Source organism: Anomalospiza imberbis, chromosome 2 (assembly GCF_031753505.1).
Source record: "Anomalospiza imberbis isolate Cuckoo-Finch-1a 21T00152 chromosome 2, ASM3175350v1, whole genome shotgun sequence".
In the NCBI taxonomy this organism is placed as follows: Eukaryota; Metazoa; Chordata; class Aves; order Passeriformes; family Viduidae; genus Anomalospiza; species Anomalospiza imberbis.
Genome location: NC_089682.1, coordinates 77,428,147 through 77,450,534, shown reverse-complemented (window position 1 = coordinate 77,450,534; position 22,388 = coordinate 77,428,147). Strand labels below are relative to the sequence as shown.

General features: G+C 39.9%; 2 long non-coding RNA genes across 4 annotated transcripts; one reads left to right on the top strand and one right to left on the bottom strand.

The window, feature by feature from the left end:
• The first annotated feature begins 1,350 nt into the window (after positions 1–1,350).
• Positions 1,351–22,128, top strand: LOC137469292 (uncharacterized). 3 transcript variants are annotated; one of them, XR_010996429.1, is made up of 6 exons: positions 1,364–1,447; positions 6,598–6,693; positions 7,656–7,784; positions 11,586–11,668; positions 11,779–11,896; positions 21,637–22,128. It is a non-coding gene; the product is annotated as an uncharacterized lncRNA (long non-coding RNA). The 3 variants fall into 3 exon arrangements; XR_010996430.1 differs by lacking the exon at positions 6,598–6,693 and having other exon boundaries at positions 1,351–1,447; XR_010996431.1 differs by lacking the exons at positions 6,598–6,693; positions 7,656–7,784 and having other exon boundaries at positions 1,368–1,447.
• LOC137469293 (uncharacterized) lies at positions 14,756–18,108 on the bottom strand. The gene is made up of 2 exons (XR_010996432.1): positions 16,719–18,108; positions 14,756–15,072 (listed from the first exon to the last, which is right to left on the bottom strand). It is a non-coding gene; the product is annotated as an uncharacterized lncRNA (long non-coding RNA).
• Positions 22,129–22,388: the final 260 nt, after the last annotated feature.

The following is a 22,388-nucleotide window of genomic DNA, read 5'->3' as shown; positions in this document are numbered from 1 at the left end:
GCAGTAGAATGTTGTTGAAAAGGGGGAAGCAGGTATGGGTAGGCAAGGAAGCACTGCACTAGTAAAACCAGGGGTTTACCTCAAGGTTTGGGCAAGGATTGACAACTTTGTTGTTATCTGAGTTTCTGATAAGTGGTTTGGGCTTCCTCCATTGTGCTCATAGAAGTTTCTCTCTTATGATGTGAATCACAACCAGCACAAAAATTTATTTTTCAATCAATAGCCAGTATTGTCCCTAAATCTGAGAAACCCCTTACAATTTTAAATCATGAGCAAATTTTAAATCATGTGCAATTTGGAGTTTGTAATTGATCAGAGCACTCTCTGCCAACACTTTCCACATGACAAGAAGATTGACTGCTGGCGGTTCTCTGAGCACATTGTGGAAAAGGGGGCTTCCTAGGAAGGCAAGAGTTCGTGGACACACACTGCCTTTGGTAACAGCCAGTTAACAATGTCATTCTCCTGTGGTGGTGAAGATAATCGCATCCACTGGAATCCGCCACACAAGAAGCACCATGCAGTCAAATATGTGAGTGGCAGTACTGGCTGCCAACAGCACATCCTCCTGCTACTCTGTCAGATCTCCCTGCCATTTTTTTAGGCTACCTTCTTGTCACCCCCATGACCTAAGCATTTGTTTAATTTGTGTCTTTTGCATTGATCTGTGAGGACTGATAATTTCTCTAAGAATCACTCAAGTTTCAAACTCAAGTTTGCTACAAATCCATCTGATGTCATCAGTTATCCTAACCCCAAAGCAATCCAGGAGCATAGCATGTTGTTTTCCTGGCAGCGTGTCAGCAGATTAGCTCAGAACAACCAGAAAAAATATTTAATAACATAACAGTGGCCAATGTGCAGTTCTGGACATTCCTCTTTTAGTCTATAAATCAAAGAAATGGCTTATCAGCCGTCCTAGACACAGTTGTTTTTTTTTTTGTTTGTTTGTTTTTTTGGGGTTTTTTTTGGGTATTTTTTATGTTTGGTTTTTTTTTGTTTTTTGGGTTTTTTTGGGTTTTTTACATATAGGTAGCATGCACATATAGAAAAGCTTCTAAGAAGCTTAGCATTGCTCTGATGATTTGTATGACGTAATGGCTGTAGGACATCTGTGCTATCATATGACAATGTGACAAGCTTGAAAGAATTTTTCCCCACAATGAGAGAGCATACTTCATACAGCTTATTTCATAAAAAGTTTGTGAATGCTGTTTCAAGAGAGAGAAGTGAACTTGCTACAGGCAATACAATGGGTCACAGAAAAGAAATAAAACAACCTCCTGCACTCTCCCTTACTTTAGAGGTGTTGCAATGGATAAGGTATTGTCATAGAGGGTGACATGTCATAGCTATTCATGTAGAGTAGCTGTAGTTTGAGATACATTCTAGTAAGTGTTCTTACCTCAACTGTAAAAAATCCTGGCCCATACAGTTCCTGAAAAGTGTAGGTGTTTCGCTATAAATGTGAACATCTCACTGTAAGTGGGAGAATCTCGTGTTTCTATTTGGGACTTTGTCTTAACCGACATGTACCAGAAACCTTCATGTAGATCAATACCAGTTAGAGCTGAGAGACCCAGTAACATCTTGTGATTTTTGTCAGATGTGGTATTAGAAACTCAGAAGGTCATACAAAGCAGAACTAATCCTTAACATCAGGACTCCTGGGCTGACATAATGGAGTTGGATGAAGGCCATGCTTGCATTGGTAACCTCATACTGGCGTGTGCCTTCTCCTCTTTCCTACCCCAAAGTGCCCTCCTCACCCTCAGAAAGTGACCTGGCACAGCTGTTTACAAAAACTGGCAAGGACAGGCCTTTCTAAAACTGTATTCTTTAGTGCCAATTGCAGCAAAAAAAATCTTTCTTCTTTTCAGTATGAAAACCATATCCAAGTGATTCAATGTTTTCGACTTGAATGTAATTTCCTCTTTTGGGCCAAATGGCTTACCACATCATCAGCACGTTTGTTCTCTGTACAAATGGTATTTTGAGATGGAAGCATATCTAAAGAACTGTTTATTAGAAGCTGAATCCTCTTTTCCTGGCTTGTTCAACAGCCTACTTTTAGGGGGATTTAAATTCCTCTCATCCTTATGTTCCTGTCACTGTTTGGAAAAAATACGTAGGAAATTACGAGTGACAATTAAAAGTTAGTAAAGAACAGATCTCAAGGCCAGTGGCATCCTTGGCACTGCCTATTGATTACTCCATAAAGAGTCCTGCATGAATGCTGGGACAGCCTGATAGTTTTGGTTCATGGATATTAAAATGAAATAGTCAATGATGTAACCATTGGATCACAACTCTCCCATGACTTCACCCTCTTCATTGACTCCTGACTTCAACAAATTAGTATCATCTAATGATTCACTGAAAGTTCACTTGCAGACTGACATGACATCTGTATTTTCTCCCCAGGTTTACTAGAATGTATTCTTTTAAACAGAATTATTCTGCTTTGCCTATCTGTGCACGTGTACTTTCCTGGCTGATCTCAGTGGCGCTTTTTGAACTGAGACTGTAAGTCAGACACAGTGAGTGTATCTCAGTATATACCTCTTCCAAATGATCGTTCTCTAACAATCAGGATGGTTCCTAAAACACTTCTTTCCTGAATTAGCCTAAATAATGGAAAAATAAATCAATGAGATTTGCCTATAAAAGTTTCTCTCAAACTTCCTAATTACAGAAACATGTCACTTAAGGGAATGATTGCCGATTTAAATATGTGCAAAGAATATTTATATATACTGTGCTTTTTTTTTTAATATTTGACTGGATAGTCTGCCTTATATAAACATGAATGTTATAAATAAGCACTCTGTAGCCTGCTTGGACAGAACTGTTGTGAGTCTGTAAAATGATTTTTTTATTCTTGAGGCAAAAAGAGATGAGGCATTCTGAAGTGAAAAGTGTATTCTTCATTACTGTTTTATTTTCTGCTCTTTATTCTGGAAAATTTACTGTTTCACGGTATTACATGTTTTAGAGTTTCTTTAAGTCAGTGCAAATATCATTTGACAGTAGCAGAGACTATGCAATATACAATCACATAAAACCTCACATTTGTGTCTGCCTGTTTCGTGAATTCATATTGCACACATGTGACTATTCAACCATTTCTATATGTTTCTTATTTGCAAAAAGGCTTATTCACACTTTTGACAAAATGATCTCCTGTATTTATTCTAAGCTGTACATCCACACATCTCTAAAGTAGAATCAATCATTTTTCAATGGGAACATTTTTTCAAAAATCTATGTATTGCAATGTAAAAAGGTCTATATAATGTCTTTATTGCCATTATATATCATATATTGACAATATATGTCAATATATGTTTGTGCAATCTTTGTGTTATTATTAGCTCCATTCACTTTTACAATTAATTGGAACATCCTTTGTCTCTTTTTTGTAAGATTACTGTCAAATGTTAGATGGTCAGTAATGTTAAATCAAGTTTAGAATAAGATGTTTTCTTCTAGTAAACATATTTTAAGAAACATCACAGCCTGAATCCTCTGAGTAACTAAGCTTGTGTTTTGAAAATTAGTATAGGCTCTCTGATTATATAAGGGGACTACAGACAAGGAGCCAAGAAGAAAAACAGAAGCAGTTCAAATGATTTTGTTCTGAGCTGGTGATGAAACCTCTGTGTAGTTTACTCCAAAGGTTACGTCTTACAAGGTGCTATGCTTGATTTTGGCGTTGGTTCACAAAATAATGTTGGAATATTCATCCAGGTATGAAAAACAGAAAGAAAGAATTCTGGAAAACATGCCTTAAAATGAGATATTAAAAGAGCTTACATATTTTAGCCCATAATAGGAAACATTAACGGGTTAATAAATCATCAGCAGCAGAAGTCTACAAAAGGCAGAGATATATGTCATTTTGAGACCCTTTAATTTAGCTGATGGTGGTATAGTGAAATGTGGCATCTGGAAACTGAGGTTAGAAAGATGCAAATTTGAATAAAGCATACAGCTTCTCAACCTTTAGTATAATTAATCAGCTTATCAATCAAGCTTTCAAAAAGCTAAATTTGTAATGGATTAGAAACTTCAAATAAAGAATGAATGTCTATTTTAAAGTTGCTTTCCAGACCAGTCCCAGGATGCTGAGCAATTAATCATGAAAGCCTTGTCCAGGTCATGGAAATGAGAATTTTTTGCCCATTTCAATAGAGGATATTACATAAGTAAGGAAACAAATATTTGAGTGAGGATGTGATTTGCGTTACATCAGATTCAGCGGTAACAGTTCTTTGGTGTTAATATCTATGAAGTATCACAATAAACAAATTGACAGATACATATTGAATTTTGCCCAAATTTAAGTTTTTCCAGTTCCATTTACCTAACTGTTCAGATGTAACCCTTTGCATAGGCCATATTTTGGAAGAAAGCACCAACCATTTAGTGGAGCAGGGAATAAAGAATGTTCCCACTTTTGAACTATTCTTGCAAATTTTCATCACATCTAAAGCACTCATCTGATTCTGAGATATGATGTGAAGAAAATAACCAATGTGGTTTTCAATGCTACAGTGAAATTCTGTTTTGGCTGATCCACTAAACCATCTTTGATAGAAATTGCATCACATCCAGATGGCATGTGCTATGTGTGGGTCTGGTCTATTAGTGTTTAATCTCCAACCCCCCACCAAAGCCAGTGCAAACTGATTTCTGTATTTACTAATGAGCACTTAATCCTATAGGCTTCCTTCCTGCTGAGTAGCCTTGCGTAATGACATAGGGAAAGGCATGAGGAAGCAAGAATGTTGGACTCAAATTATGGTTCTTCCATTCATTTATTGTATAAGCAACTACAAGAAATGTCCCTTGTGTGGTTTTGGTTCCTTCAATGGCCATGTCACTTGTTCAAGATGCTTTTGATTCACAAAAGCTGAGAAAGAATGTATTCTCTATTTTCTCATCCTGCTCTCATGGTCTTATACTATTGCGTAGACAGCATCTGAGTCTCTTTATGGGCTTCTTAAAATACAGAAAACATCATTGCAACACAGCTTAAATGAAGTACGTAAAAATAAAGGTAAAATCTTATTCCCCCCAAATTCTGGTTTATGTATAGTTCAGTCTATGATGTTTATGAAGTAGTAGCGTGTTCAGCTGAAAATGTCTTGTCAGAGAGAGGGGGTTTAATTGTGGATTTAATTGCTTTATTTTAAACCTTAGGAATATCATACATACAAGTTTTTATTTATCATGCTTGCTAAAATTCCTTGCTGGAAATACACAGAGATGCTGATTCGAAATTCTTAATAGTGAAGATATGATATGCTGAATTGTTTTGTTTGAGCTGATAAGAAGAGCACTTCAACAAGGTGACTGCGGACAAAATCAAATAAAAAAGAAAGTTGTATAGCCTGAGTATAAACTACTTGTCCTTTCACCCTTTATGCCCAAGTATTTTAAGTGCTGCCTTTGCTTGGCAGCTGTCTTATGTCAAGCCCCACAGCCACTTCATGGGACATGAGGGTCTACTGTCATCTCTTCCGCTGTGCCCCGCTGGCTGTAGGACAAATAATTGACCCATTACCCCTAGCTGGAAAGACCCCTGAACAATGGGCTTACAGCTCCTCATTCTAGCACCAAGCTGTGACACTGGGAGAGTTACAAGACACCTGTGTTGGACGAGCACTCCTGCTGTCCCTAAAGCCCTGCACAAATGGGGGGAAATCTGCTGCTACCACTGTTTTAAGCAGCATGTCAATTAGACTTGTTCCAAGCAGGGTTCAATGACATGGTACATAAATTGGCAGTAGCAGCTGGTGACATAGCTATCCCAGGTCTCCACCTCAGCAGTGAAGCAGGACAGATGTTTGCAAGCAGTAGTCCAACCTAGTGTTCAGGGAATAATTTCTCCCCCGGTTTGCCTACTGCCACACTGTCATCAGAAAAAGACCTAAGGCAAATATGCGTAGTGTCAAAAATGAGCTACTGGTCCAGTTTTTAGGGGATGTGAGGAAAGCCCACTTTGACCCCACACCCAGAAACATGGAAGCTAAACATTTCTGTCCAGACAGAAGCTGTTGTCCCTCTCTCTTTGTACCTTGTTCATAGCTTGTAATCACAGTTTACAGATATAATTTATTTTCATTTGAATCTTTGTTCCCACCTCAGCAGGAAAGGTTTTGTTGAAGAGGCTTGTGTGCCTTTCTCAAGTCAGCACAAGGTGAGCATCCTTCCCTATTGCTTTCACAAAGTGTTAATCCTTCCTACTGCTCTGTGCTGACTGATCTGTCAGCTGCTCCTGCTGTGCTGGTGACCACCTCCAAATTGCTCCTGCTGTGCTTCAGGACTTTCTTAGAGGTGAATGAGTGACAAGCAGAGTCCTGATGCAACAGAGCCACAGCAAAGATGGTGCAAGAGAAAATAAGTGAGAAGGCTCTCTCCTGTGAGTTTTCTCTCTGCAGGAGTCCTCAAGGGTCAAACCTCACCACTTAAAGCCCATTTCCTTTCCTCTGCTCCTCACTACTACTTACGGCCATCCCTTTGATTAGCAGGACCAATGAATGGATACAAAAAGGTCAAAAATGGGGTGTCAAGTCTCATAATTTCTCACAGGAGGATGCTCTCTGTGGTGAAGGAGGAGGAAACAAATCACCTAAATTTTACCACAACAGGGAACTACCTGATGGGGCCTGGGGAAAGGAAACCCAGGTAAGCACTTTAAAATAATTTACCTGGTGCTCCCTCATACTCTTATGGCAGCCTATCTGTTCTGTTTTACCATGGGAACACGTTCAAAACCCTAATGCATCCCACAGAAGCCCAAGTGTCCCTCTGGGATCCTCAGCTGCAGGACAGGCTGAATGCCTGTGGAGACCCATGATCCAAGGACCTCTGACTGGTGTGGACTTTCAATGCATGGATATTTCCCATTTCAAGCCAACTGGAAACAGCTTTAAGGGGCATTTCCTGGTACCTGCTTTCTCCCAGTTTTTCATCTCTCTTGTCTTTGCTGCAAACCCGTGAAGCCAAGTCAATCATATTTCTCTATGACTCCTTTATTTTATTCATTCTGTTGCCAGAAATATGCAAGGCCCCTTACTCTGCTGAAGCTGTGTCTGTCCTCAGCAGAGACCTTTAGACAGACTCCAGCCCCTTTTTCCCATACTGCAGCATACCCAGAGCTTATGGAGCACACATTGCAGAAAAATATCCATTTTGTTGAGGGAACAAGAATACATAAATGCTTCCTTCTTTGTCCTTCCTTTTGTCTAACTACCCTCCAGATGTTTCAGATTCTGTGGTTCACACATAGCCAAGTAATGCTCTTGTTTTTGCACAGCAGGAAAGAAAGGGATTTTGAAAATGGACACATAGCAGTTCCTTAGGTCTGCTGCTTATCAAATATTTCCTGGCAACTCTCTGTAATCCCTGATCCCTCTTTCAGATTTTCTCTCTGAAGCAATTGAAGCCTTCTGTTTTACAATCAGCTCCCCTTCCATTTGATAAAGTTCAAAATGGCCTTTAGTGGAAATCATTTCACTTGGTAAAACCAGATCTGATGTGGCACCCTGCAAAAGACATTTTTTTCCAGTGGCATTTGTCAGTGTGTCTTTTTTTTCTTTATGAAAATGTCTTACAGGAAAGGCACTATAACTACATTTATTTTTCAGATGACTACAGTGCCATATTACCTACTAGCAATCTTTTCTATTCCTGTTGTTCACTTTCTTCAACTATAGCAGCTTTTTACTTTTGCAGTCTAAAGCTGAGGCCTTGATGAACTGGAAAAGTTTGTGCTAGTAAGCTGTCAACTTTGCCTAGCTACCAATCTGATTTTGGAGATTTTATTCCTTTTGAAACTTTCCAAATGTTTGGTGGTAGAACCATACACAGGCTATGGTTTAGAGCTTTACAGTTTATGGGACATGGCTTAGAGTTTTGCTGTTTTCTTCTGCATCTTGCTTTCAGCCTGACAGCAAAGAAGAAACTGATTTTATATGTGACACTTGCCCAAGAAGCATTGTGTGTGTCCTTACAGTCCCAGGCAAATTTGAGACCAGTAAAAGTGATAGTTTTAGCATTATAGAATCATAGAATGATTTGAGTTAAAAGGAACCTTAAAGATCATCTAGTCCAACCCCCAAAGATCATTCCTCTTCAAAGTCTCATCCACTGTCTAGCAGCAGCTCACAGACACACTTGATTTTTATAGTTTAAACCCCTCCATTTTTACCACTGAATGATATTGGGGAATAGGTGTTTGTCCAATTACCAAAATAGGATTTTATGTTTTCTCTGCTGGACATGAAATGCTGATTTAGAATCCCATTCAAGGATGTTTATTCTTGCAGTAGCCATGTATATTTTTGACCTTCTTAAATCTCTAAGGTCTGCCTTTATCCAGCAACTCCAATGTCATTTTTCGTCCTCTCAAAGTATTTGACTGGCATTATCTACACTTCTGGAATGTGTTTTGATTCAGCATTATATCATGATAAAATACTGCAATATTTAGGTTTTATTCAGTCATGCCCACATAACACTCACTTAGTATTGCCATCTAGAATTAGAGTACAATTTTTATATAAATAGTCCTGCTACAGATCATGGTTGGGTCATTTTGTTTTGGTTTTGGTTTTTTTGTATTTTTTTTCGCAAAATAAAACACAAAGAGGATAATCTGTTAACATATATAACATTGGGTAATAGTCCCATGAAACCTATTTTGGCTAACGTACAGAAAAAAAAAAGACAAAATTTCTCTCATGTTGCACTGACAAATGCAAGGGGCTTTTTTCTTCTGCTCTTGTTTTTATTGTGTGTTTGAGTTTTATCTGTGCTTCCAGGGAAAAAGACCATCCGCTTTTATATTTCTGAACAAAATTTTGTCTGTTTGACACCTGGGATTTTTTTTTCCCAGGATGAAATTTCTCCCAAGAGAACAGTTTAATCTGGGAAGCTTTTTGTGCAGATATCACACCTCTGGGACATTTTTTCTCCTCTGGAATAGCTTAGTGAGTAATTTCTGCAACTTTGAAAGAATTTTAGCAATTTTAACAGTCTCCCCATTTGATTTGATGGAGATAATCATTTTCATGGATAATTTCTGAAAGAAAACCAAACTATTTTGTTTTTTGGATATGCCATGCCTGCTGAAATACCTCTTTGCTTAGTCTCTGATTGCTACTGTTGTAATGTCTGGCAGTCCATTTAGCTGCCAGAAGTCTATACAGCCATTAACAAATTGCAAAGTAGTTTGCATGGATTCCTGTGGGGGAAAAAATAAAAACAGCAGCACATAGCACATTTCTTCTTCACTGCAGTACTCTAGAATGATATTGTGTTTCCTTTTCTTTTTTCTTTTTTCTTTCTGTATGAATTCCATGTTTGTACACTGACCACAGCTCTTCAACATGTCTCTGGTACTTGTATCTTTATCTGCTCACTGCATGGCATATGTAACCAACTTGTTTCCTTTCCTGAGTTATGTACTCCCAACCCGATTGTTCTTTTTCTTTCAAGCACTGTCTGCTCTGTGTGTACCTTAAATTTTTAGAAGTTGTCATAACACAGTGACCTCTCCTGGAGATCCACTATCACTCTATCATTGCTGCTTCATTTCTGTGGAGACTTTTCCACTGTCACTGAAGACTGATTTTTCAGCCAGCACATGGAAATACTGCATTACATTACTGATTCCAGTTTTGTTTAATCTCACTAGATCCTAATTTTAATAACCTATTAGTAATTTGTCTCACCTTGTTTAATTGCTGCAATCCCCAGTTTGTTGTGTAGGTAAATACCTCAGTATTCTCAAGTCCTTTCTCTTAAATGCATGGTAATTGTTGTTATTTGACATTCGGCAACTATAAAGGTTATAGTTAAACCAATTGCCTCCTTAACCGTGTTTAGGGCACTTAATCTGCTCCAGAGAGTTTGGGGATTTTCTCAAGTTCTCCTAACACCTCTGTCCGGGTGTAACAACACATTATATGTGGAGCCTGCTGCATCAGGCCCATGTTGTCTCAGTTCCTTGCAAACTCCCTCCAGATGTTAGAGCAACCTCCTGCTTCATAAAACTAATCAGAATCCGCAGTGAAGCACATTCCCCCTGCACAGGCTCCAACTGTTGCTTTTTGTGCTTGAGCGGCTGATCCCCCCCTCTCCCCTGCCTCTGGTGTGCTGCCTGGCACAGGTAACGAATGCTTCGTCACTGACCCGTACTGGTGTGAAGGCCCCTGGGTTCCATTAAATGGAGCAAAAGGCAGTAAATAAACTGCATGGGCCGGGGCAGTAAATCACTCAGGGTGGGGAACAATCAGATGCCGAGGAGGTTTGGGTTGGAGGTGGGCCGCGTGCACTTGCACCCACACTGCAACTTAATACCCCGGCTGCAACTTAATGACAATTGCAATCAGGCAGGGTGATGTCCCCTTTCTTCCTTCCACTCCTGCTCTTTTTACATTCCCAGCGCTCTCCCCAATAAATTAAAGCCTTTCTCCCCCTGCCCCTGCTGCCCCCTCCCTCCTTTTCCTATTTTGTTTTACTGCCTTCATGCTGTTCTTCTTTATTTCCAGCATTTTATTTCAAGGAGTGGGTTTGAAGTGCTCTCAGCCCATCTGCTAGTTTGGTTTAGAAGAAGGACTGGAAAGAGACAAGGGCTTTTGGAAGTCAAGAACTATTTATAGCATATTTGTTTTTTCATGTTGGCACTAAACTTTGTTTATAGAATCACCTGCAGTAGAACCTGAGCCAGGGGACCGCAGCTCACTTGATCTAAAATTGGCTTTATTTTTTGAGTTTCTTAACAGAGACCACATGTGTGTGTCCAGTGCAGGCTAAGGTGTGTTTGCTGCTCACACACATGTCAAAAGTACAAACGCAAAGTGCCCATGAGTGCCTGTGTGTGTGTGTGTAAAGGGCCAGAGTGTGCCCTTGAAATATTCTTATAGACCACATGTATATGTAGAATAAGAAGTGAGTTGTATGTGTGTGTTACCACTGTCTAAAAAATAAAGGTTCCCAAGAGAAAACTTGAATGAAAAAATGTTCATTACAATTTCTCCAGTCGGTTTTCATTTTCTCCAAACTGTATTTTTGTCTTGGGTTGGCCCGTTAAAACACAATGCTCATTTTTGTTTTCATTCCGCTTTAAATATTTTTTTTTCAAAACAAAACAACAATTTAAATTGAAACCGAAGCATATCTGTCATTTTAAATTGTTATTTTGACGTAAAAGCGTTTCATTTATTTTTCCAGCTAAAAATTGACATTTTAATTTGAACCCAAACAAAATTTTTCATTTACTTTCAAAGTATCAATTACAAATGAAAATATTTTCATTGCTTCTACTCAGACTGTTTTGTGCTTCCAAAATTGTAGGCGTGCGGGTTTGCAGGGTTTGTGTGTGCATAATTGTGGTGGTGTGACTATTGTGCAGGATGCCTGTTGAGTATTTGCAGGTGTTACACATACATACTTTTTGCAGAATGGGCCCTCATCCGTAGAGTTTGCACATCTACATTTGCGCAGTGGTGGTAAGATATGCACACATATGTTGAGTCTGTGCCAGTAATATCTACTTGTATTTATGTTTTTAGGTTTTCCTTGTGAATGTGCTTTTAATGTTCATGGGCTTGTTGCAGTGCTGCCAACAGTGTTAAAAATAACAGAACAAGACTGAGTAAGTAACTCATAAGTTTTGAGAAACTGATAGATTTTGGTTTCTTTTGACCACTTTCTCCTTTTTTTTTCTCAGCCTGTCGAATTCATGTTTTCAATCTGATCTTACAGCTTTGATGACAGAAAAGCAGCGTTTTCATTGTAAAAGTAGATTTCAGATTCTGCAGTGATCAGTTTAAAAAGAGGCATGAAGAAGATAAGCAGGACCTGCATTAAATTTTGGGAGCTGGTAAAAAGACTTTATTTTTCTGTTTTCAGAGTAAAAAACTAGGTATGTGCTTGTAATAACAATGCCATATACTCACGCTTTGTGCTTGCATGCATCCATATGTTAGCTAAATGTTTATGTGTTTTTGCCTCATGTTGGTAGGTATAATGTGTAATTTTAGCCATATTAGCTTTAGCCTCTGGTCTAAATCAGACATTTAAGTACTTCATAGTAAGTAGAGAGAGCCTTTCTAAGCAAGGAAGTCATCCTCTCCTAATCCTCATCCTAAAACTCATCTCCTCTAATGATAGGGGCATTTTGGGCATGTATTTGGGCTGGCCATCTGATTTTTGGGCATGCTGTGTGTGTTCAGAATGCGTATTTGCTTGTGATTTGTATGTATGTTAGAATTAACATGGCAGTTCTGATTCTACGTGCAAAATGCATGTAGACACTTCTGCAATGTCTGTTCCCATATTTATCTGTGTGAAAAGCAGCCAGCTGGAGTTTCTGCAGAGTGCACTGTAAGTATCAAATACTTCAGTCATCCTTCAGCCTGGATCAGACAATTCTGCTATGCTCTGCTTACCTAAAATATTTCAGAGCAGCTTGGTGCATCATGAGGCCAAATGCCAGCATGATAACTTAGCCTGATAACCTTCTCCCAGAGCAAAGCTCCCAGAAAGTCCCCATTTCACGCAGTGCCTTACAGGTTTCTTGCTGCCCTGTTCCTCCCTGGCCCTGAAGGCATGAGCCAGCTGGGGAGAGGGAGCAGGGCTTCAAAGAGCTTTGAGCATGTTCATTGGGCTACCAACCTACTGTCCCTGCCGGGAAATTTACCATGATGAGGGAATGTAGAATCACAACAGCATTGATCCACATGGAAGTGCTTTCATTTGGGAAATGGTGATCTGGTATGTCTGCACTGAAGGGTATGAAAACACAGTGTTCTGTCGTTTTGTGTAAAGATGTCATTTTCTCTCTGACAAATGTTAACATTTCAGGTTTTAAGCTGGGATGAAATAAGAAGGTCAGATGTCAGAATTTTCTATTGGATAAATATTCTGAATTTTGCTTAGTTTTGAATTTACAGGTAGTCTGTGTGTTTGAATAGGTGTATGAATATTCTATATTTAATGGGAGCACTTGCGGTCAACGCAGTGAATGCTTTCTGTGAACTGAATAAAAGGTATGAAAGGAGAATGTGTCTAGTTACACACCTAAGCACTTTCTAGTTTGTAAATATTCACATTAGCATTTTTGCGATCAGATCCTAAAGAGACGAGGATGGGTGTAGGTCCTCTGACTTCAGCTGCCTGTTGATTCCTGCCAGGATGGATTGTGGCCTGGAAAACATGCTTACTATGGGAAATTAGAGGGGATCTGTTTGTTTCAATTGTAAAAGAGCTTAAGAAACAATTAAATCATGTTCTGTAATTACTTATGTGAAGAGGAGGTATCTGATATTACACGGCTCTTCGGTCCAGCAGACAAAGGTGTAGCAAGATTTGACTGCCAAACCATTCAATTCTAATATAAGGTACAGCTTTTCAGTAAGATTTTTTTTAAGTGGATGTATTTAGCTTTGGGATAGTGAAGGTAAATTCTGCATTCCTCTGAACCTTTAAAAGAAGACTGAATGATTCCCTAAAAGATGTGACTCTGAGCTGTTGAGTCAGAAACCAAATTACTGGGGAAGATTGGTGGTGGTTGTTGAGCCAGTGAGGACTGAAAGGATCAGGTCACTATTATCAGACATAAAACCCCAGTAAGAGCCAAATGAGTCTTGGTAATTGGTTAACAATCATCTGATCAAGATTATCTATTGCATTGAAGGAAGAACTGATTATCTGTTGCATCAAGTGAAGAGCTGCCCCTTGCCCCTCTGTGCATGCATGCACACAGGGGACATGTGCATCCATGCTATTTATTCTGGGCTGTGACGTGTGCTTGGTGTTTGCTGCTGGGAGCCTGGGCATATTTTTCAGGGTGCTCCCATACACAGTGTGGCAGTGACAGGGAGTGGAGCAGAGATTTATGCAGTGCCTCCAGGAATCCCCAGCGGGGCCCCTCTGGTGAACTTTGGCTCCCCGGCTTGCTGCCAAGCATTAACTACAATACTCACACTTGTTTTTAACAACAGCATGCAGGTTGTATTTCACCAATTGCTATTTTGGTTTGGGAGTTATGGCAGAAATGTCTCTGGGTTCTTGGCTGGTATAAGTGGAGCAGGAGATTTACTCTTATTGTGTAATGTCACCTTTCAGTCAGTGCTTGGGACGAAAATTATGGAGTGTCATTTGCTCTCTTTATTAAATTTCAAGGGCATGCACCTCTTGTGTGGGAGAAATATCTGGGGAGAAACTTGGCCTGATTCTGCCTAGAAGGGTAGCCTCATCTACTGAACACCTTTTAAAGTATGAATTAGTCCTTTTTTTCTTTTCATCTTGTCAGAAAGTTTGGAACAGAGGCAGCAGCAGTTGCCATCTTCCAAACTGCTGCCTGTGATGATAGATGAGTTTGACCCTGGTAGCACAGAGGGATACTGGACTCAGCACAACACAGATGTTGCAATGTGGCCAAATTAAGCTTTAGTGGGAATGTGCAAGTTGGGTCTTAGTCAGAGTATCTCATGCCTGCCTGCTCGCTGAAAAGCAAGAGCGAAATATTAGCAGCTGACCTGGTGGGATATACACTTGCCCAAAATATTCTGTTACTGGCTGCAGACGAACCAGCATCTGATCTGCTGTGTGACTTTCCCCAGGATCTCACAGCTGTGGGGTGGGGAGACAAAGGAGTCCTCCAAAAGAAATATTGATTTCTTCAACCTTCATTTCCCAATTCTCCATAAATCACGGCACAGGAGATAAACAAGAGATATTATGATGGCAGGTCATGTTTATTTCTGGTTCAGTATACCATGGGAAACAAATCTGAGCATTGCACTGTGAAAAATATTCCGGGGAGCTTTGGGGATAAAAAAGAAGCAGTTTGCTTAATTAATTATTAATATGGAGATAGTTACTGTGGTTATGACATGAATTTCCAGTCCACACAGCTAGAAATATCTACTAAAATCATTCCTCTAAACCAATACACCAATAAAACTTAACAAGGAAGTGTCTAGAGAGTCCCAGCTATAGACAGCAAAAGCTGTCTCTACATGAAGGTCCTGTAAAACACTTTCAGCCTAATAGCTGGAAAGAGAAAAAACAGGAAATAAGCAAAGAGTTGAGTGTACAAGGAAAGCAGTATGAGGGAAAAAATATTTCTCACTAATGGCTTCATGTTGCAGGATGATAAGCATGAAATTTAGTAAAGATGGCAAAAAAGTGAAGGATGAAGGGATTAATATTCTTTAGTTTATTAATTGTATCACGCTCTCTGTAACCTTGAGATTGTAATCAACATGTTCTTGATTTTAACATGATAGGATAAACCAGAATTAAGAAGTTAAAGGAGGCAAATATATCTTGCAGTCTTTCTTAGAAATAATTTTAATTTTTATCTAGCTGAAGATAAAGAAGGAATATAGAGCCCGAGATTTTCCCCAGTAGAGGAATCCAGTGTTGGGAATACCAGTCAGAACCTCCTGATAGGATATAATTGAATTACAACAGGAGGGCAGAGGGGATCTAAAAATTGCCTGAAAACAAATTCTTCCTTGTGACCAACAAGGGGGACAAACTGTAAACAAATATGGTTTCTGGAGGGTGCAAGTTAAAACTAGATGGATTGCCAAGCACAGTACTCTGTAAGAGAGTGTATAAATAAAAAAAATACAAATAAGAATGTGCTAGCAGATATATATTCTTTTTTTTTTTTAATATTACTTGTCTGTGATCTGACTTTGCCACTCGGCATATGTGAAAATAAAACTGAAGGAGATTTAATTCTTATACACTCCAAACATTTTTATGTACATTCCTCTTTTAAAAATACTCTCCTATTGAAGAAGTGAGTGCTTGTGGAGTGCAAAATAGATGTGTTTTCTGTTTGTACAATAAAAAAGTGTATCTGCTATAGGCACCAGGAAGGACAATTTCCACTCATGCTTGAGAAAATCAGAATAGCTTTGAATGTACCCTTTTTTGTTTTGGTTTGGTTTTTTTACTCCTAAAACGTATACACGGATTAAAGCTGCTACACAAACAGCAAAACTATTTCACATAAAAGCCCCAAAATTGCCTCACCTTCAAGTGAATAACAGCAGAATGTTTTACAGTTTTTAATGTTTGTACACCTTCTTCTATTTCTCTCAAAGAAAATTTTTTTGCTGTTTTTAATTTAGGTCACTGAAAGCAAACAACATTGAGAATGTCAATGCTTTTATTTCAGTTTTTAGTTTCTAATTTTGATTCATATGACTTTTTAGGACTATGTGAAATTAGAAAAACTGGTTTGAGGAGGAAAATAATTGAAATTGAAACTGCTAACATGCAACTTAGTCAGTTTGAAAAAGAGCAGCTAAATTGTAGATTTTTTTCTTGTAATTTTTCCAGTGCTGTGAAGAATTTGAAAAGAAAGAAATATTGAAGAAAAAATACACATCAAGAAAAAAAAAAGTTGAACAACATAAATACCAACAACATTTTAAATAGAATCCACTCTGTTGTAACTCATATTCCAAGGGTTTGAAATGCTTTGGTTTGAAACATTTGGTTTGAAATATTTGGTCAGACAGCAGGAAAAAAATGCTTTTAAAGAAAATTCTGCTTCTAAAAAAGAAATTTTCAATAGAAATTTCTGACTGACAAGAATTTAGCATGATGTTTAAAATAGATAAGGCAAACCAGAAGATGATATATTATTCCAAAATTTATGTTTTAAAACCAGTACCCACCTAGACTCCAGAAAGGGAATGGAATGCGTGAGAATTGGGTTTGATTACTCTGGTACAGGTTTTTTTCATGGACTCATAAGACACCTCTGAGCGCGCAGCGATCCGATGTGGTCTGACGCGACGGCGCTCTCGCATTATCTGCTCCTGGGGAGCCCGCTCCACTGTTTTTCTTCTTTCTCCACTTTCTTCTTTCTCACTCTCCTGCCAGGTTTTCCCTTTCAGTCTTCCTTCTTGTGAGGTGGGTATGAAAAAGCTTAGTGTACAAAAACTCACATAATGATACTCTGAGGACGAATTATGTCCTTGCTTCCCTAGGCAGCTCAAAGTTACCTAGAAAATAAGAAAACAGTGCAGATTTAGTCTCTAACAGTAATTTTTATCGCTGCAATTTAGGAAATGGTTCTGGAGTCTCTATTTGGCAGCTCTCTTTTACATCCATCAGCAATGCAGCATAACCATACCATCAGCACTAAGTACAAATTCTCACACCCTGCTGGGGACTCAGGACAAGCCTCCCACAAATAGCTTTCCATTTCCATCCTGAATTCAGCATTAGCCAATTTAGAGGCAATATACAGCTCTAGGAATAGGCTGTCATGTGTAGTATGCACAAGACAGCTCTCCCCTAATCTCATCTAATTGGCAACAGAAGTGGCTGTCATTAGGCACAGAGTGTGAGAGGCATTAAAGTCATTAGCGTTTTGCAGGCTATAGGAAGGTCAAAGATTTGGGGAGATTCAGACACCTTCCCTAGGAAGATTGCTGCACTCCTGAATTACTGCTTCCACTAAGTGTATTCCTGCAGAGAATTACACACTTGCCCTAGTAAAAAGTATGAAAAAATAGAGTTTTGGCTCACACAGATAATAGCTTTGGGACATGTGGAAAATGCAGTATCTGTTTTATTTTTTAATGTAGAAACTCAGTAAGTCATGAATCACTCCTCTGCTTCTGAAATATAGATATTCCTGTGAAATAATATGCTAGAAATGCTAATTTCTGATAGATAAAAGCATTTCATTTTGACACAATCTTTTAAAAATATTGACATATACACTGCAAAGAAAAACATTACAGAAAGTAGATTCAAGGTCACACCTCAAGGCTTTGTTCAGAGGAACCTGGTCTTTTGATAGTGTAGGATAGTTATCTCCTCCAGCTTTATCTCTGAAACAAAACTTCCATGAAATTGTTACAGACTTGTAAAACAATTCCACTGCAACAAAATTAATTCCTCAATAGCAAAGAGTTCTGCTAGACACCTTCAACAAAGTGACAGTGCAATTTGAACTGTAGTTCTGGTACCCAGACAAGGATAAAATGCTGACTTGGCTTTTGAGAGAGGCCCCAGGACTGCAGAAAGTAATTTCCAGCAGAGACTACGGTTTCTGTGTACTTAGTCAGAGAAGGTTTGTGTTTGTTGGGCTGGCAGGACTCCTGCCTGCAGGTCGAGGGGGGTGACACTGAATTGCCCCACGGGGCAGTACCAAGGACACCCTCCCACAGGCCTGACCAGGGCCTGGGAGGTGTAACAGCCAAATCCGCTCTAGCTCTGGGCCGTGGCTCATGTCCCCATCTCCAAGGCACTGACAGCAGCACTGACTGCTTGCAGATGTCCCTCCTGCTTCTCTGAGCATCCTGCCCAGCCTGCTTCCCGGGTCACCCCAACCTTCCCATCCTTGCCCCATGAGGCTTCTCTTCACCAGGCCTGCAGAAAACTCCTTGTTGCTTCAGTTCTATTTAAGTGGAGACTGTCTCACCACAAACACCTCATCTATGCCTTTCCTTTCTCTGGATAATTTAGAATTCATGCAGGGTTGTGGTTCGAGGAAAATCCAAGTCTAAGCAGAGTGCTTGGTTAGACTGTGGCTCGGGCAGGCAGTCTACACTCAGCAGTAGCATTTCGTCTTCCAGGCCACAGCGCCTTCACAGAAGCAGAGAAAAATGTGTTTTTCTGTGAACACAGCATTCCTCTGCCATGTTTTTGTTTGCACCAAGATTTTTCATATCACAGGCTGTGAACAGAAATGGCTGGGGAGTTCAGTTTCTGCTACCAGTAAAGGTTTGCAGCTGCTTACCCTTCCCCCACATCCTACTGCCTGAAGTTCCTGTAGGGCTCTGTGCTGTACAGAGGAGATGGCAATAGAGGAAAAGTCACTGCAGGTTCCAAGATGTTATTGAAGAGGTATCAGCTGTAAAACTTTTCCTGATGATCCAGTTCCCTGGAACACAAGCAGGTGATGGTGCTAGAGCACATAATGTGTGTTGGAGCCAGCATGGGAAATAGCTCTGGTCTTGTTGCAAAATTCGCCTGCAGATGATAACAGCAACAACACCAGCAGCAGCAATTGGTGTCGAGAGAGATCACATCTTGGACAAATGCTGTTGTACTGTGGCTGTAGGATGCCACAGCACCTTATTGAAGGCAGAAGCAATGGGAGTGCTAAGAAAACATCATGAATGTACAGTTGGTGTATTTGCAGTGTAAGATGTCTGAGACAGGTGAGCAGTGGGGGACTGGCATTATTCCAGATCAACCCTCCCAATGCCATTCCCGTAACACTGAATTAACAAAGTACCACTGAGCTGCTGATTCCTGATCACTTTGCCTCCAAAAATACCTCCCATGAAATCCCCAATCATGGCAGGCAATGATGACTTTAATATATCAACTTCTAGCTTTTTTCCCTCCATTCTTTGCCTCTTTTTAGGTGAATTTTGAAATAAATCATGAAGCACAGCACATTTGGGTAGTTAACTAGAACATCAGCCATAAGTGATGAGAGCGATCCGTGCCATACAGAAGATAAACTAGATGGGTTTTTCCCCTGGTGCTGGTTAACAAAACATTTTCCTGCTGCTCCTCATTAAAATCACATATTAAAAATGCTTAAAGATGTGTATTAATGGTTATTAATGGTGGGCAAAAAATGCACAAGTAGTGTTCATTGGAAAGGAAGCTAGCTAATTATCGGAGTGCCCACAGGGGTTGGTGGCTGCCCTGGGAGGTGTGACAGAGCACATAGCTCTGCTGCAGGTGTCCTTCAGCCAGGCCTGAGGCATGGCTTCTACACTTGTTTTACAAGCAGGCATTGAGCCAGCCCCACTTCATCCCTTACAGCACAGGAGCTGCCTTGTCCTTTTCCTCATATCCCACCAACTATTAGCCCTGGTTCCTTTGCCTGGCTGCTTGTGAGGGTGCACAGATGCACAAGGAGGGGTGGGATGGGGACTGGACTTTGCAGCTGGCAATGGGGCAGCTGTTTTTGCAGCAGTGACAGCACATGCCTTTTACTTGAAGAACCAAGAGCGGGTTGATGGTGCTATTCCAGGCAACAGCTAAAACTAAGACACAGTAGTCAGGAAAGGTGTTTGTCGGGGGCCTGCTTCCTCCTCCACCCCATAAACATCTTCCCATTTCTGTGCCTCTGCTGTTGCTTTTACACTTCTCTTGAGGTAGTTTGATTCCACAGTGTTTAAACAGCATAATACTGATGTTACAGCTGGGCTAGTTGTGTGAATCACCCTCCAGCACCAAGATAGGAATAGGTAACAAGGTGTTGGGACTGGAGCAGTCAGGAAAGGGAACTAGGACCCAGGAGATGAATGTCTTTTAGTAGCAGCTAGACAGACTGACCTGGTCATAACATGAAACTGCCTAAATCTCTGATCTCCTGTGTTTTGTATAGGAAATCCTGCTTTTGAGTAAGGTCTTTCTCTATTCACTGATACACTGAACACCTTCCAGTGTTGCCTATCTCCAACTCTCTCGGCTCCAGAGGAAATGAAGGTGACATTCCTTTTCACTGCTGTGTCTGCACAGAGAGAAAAATAGTTACTGGGGATGATGTAGGTGGAGTTGATACTTTGTGAGGCAGGGGAATGGAAAAGATGACCTCTAGATATCCCTTCTGGGACAATTTTCTGGGATTCTCTGGTTGTGAGGGGTAAAATGACTAGCTGAGAATAAAAGACCTTGAGTCTGGTGTTCGCTGTCCATGACATTGCAATTAGTTTTTGTTTGTAGGAAGTGACCTTTTGGCAGCAGTGCATTGTGTAGCTTAAAGTGTCTGGCAGAAAGAACTTTAACAAATATCCTACTTCCAGAAGTGTTTTAAACAGCCAAGAATGGTGTATTCTAATCCCCAAAAATAATTAGAAGTAGATGAAGTAACATGTGAATAGTAAAACCAGTCCTCTTTTTAAAAAAGGTGTCAATTATGAGGTTTTTTTTTAAAGGATACATATTATTGAGTTGTACAGTGTACCTTACCTGTGTGCACAAAGCACTGGACTAGGTGGAGAAGACAATAAAATCACATGTTGTTAAGAGGTTGCCCAGAGGCTTCACTGCTTGTACAGCAGCTACATCAAGTACAGTCTTGCTGTCATGCAAGATGAGCAGAGTCTGATCAACTCCCAGTTCCTAATAGCTATGCAGCTGAAACTGGAGGAAGTAGAATAAGGGAAGCAGGAATGGGACTTTGAGCTGATCCAGATCTATTTTGTAACCTGAAAAATATCCTGAAGAACAGCAGTTCCCCCCAGCTGCCCTGGGGATCTTAGCTAGCCATTTATGATGGGCGTCAAGGCAGACACGGAACTGGAGGTGAGACCTTCCTCTGAATCTGGATCAGGGTTTAAGGAAATAGGCGACTTCCTACTTAAGATTAGGATTTCTAAGAACATGCCTGAATATGAGATTAGCATTGATTTGATTATTTCAGCACAGTACAGGTGGAGCATTCTACGACTGTGGATGCAGTTATTCCAGTGTAACTATATCATATGTCATGGTTTATATCACAGTTGTACAGATTGTCCTTATATAACACATGATCAGTGATGTATGGCATTGGTGTAACTATCTGCTCTATAGGGACCATATCTCAGCTACTGTAAAATCTGTTTGTTGCAGAAGGACAGAAAAGTGCCAGGAGGCAGGACATTGTACTGGATCTCATTTCTCCTGCTGAAGAAGTCAGTCAGATCATATGCACAGAGATCGTGAGAACACAGAGCTGGGGAAAAGACAAGATAACCAAGAAATAGGTGTATTGTAGATTACTGAATCATATTATTCCTGTAGGTTCTGCTGGTCCTTGGCAGCTGGTAAATAATAAAGAGTGTGTATCTTGCTGATATAAATCAGAGCAGAAAAGAGCCCCAGGATTCTGCCAGAATATACTGTGTGTTCCTATGGGAATCTGTCCCAGCATTGCTTTCATTTGAATCCTCCTTTGTTTATTTTGCAAAACAGAAAAATTATTCTGAAGGACTTTTGGCTTCTCCAACTCCTGCCTTGGATATTCCAGTTTCCAATGAAAATCAGACACCCTCTGGCTCCAGACTAGTAACTCCCCACTGTTTTCTCTAACCACTAAGAGGTCTAGCACGTACAATTTTGAACTGAGTATCTAAACACAAAGAAACTTAAAATACTGTGACAGACTACAAGTTGTGTTTTTTAATCACAGTTATAATTTTTGTATCCTGTTACTCATTAGATGCGTGGAAACTTCCATTTAGGCTTAAGAAAAGAGTTAAAAATTGTTCAGTGTAATGGCTCTCCACATAGCATATATTCAAGTGTAAGACATTTGAACTCTACTGTCAATACAAAGCAAGATTAAGTACTTTTTAGACTGGTAACTGTTGTCATTATAGGCC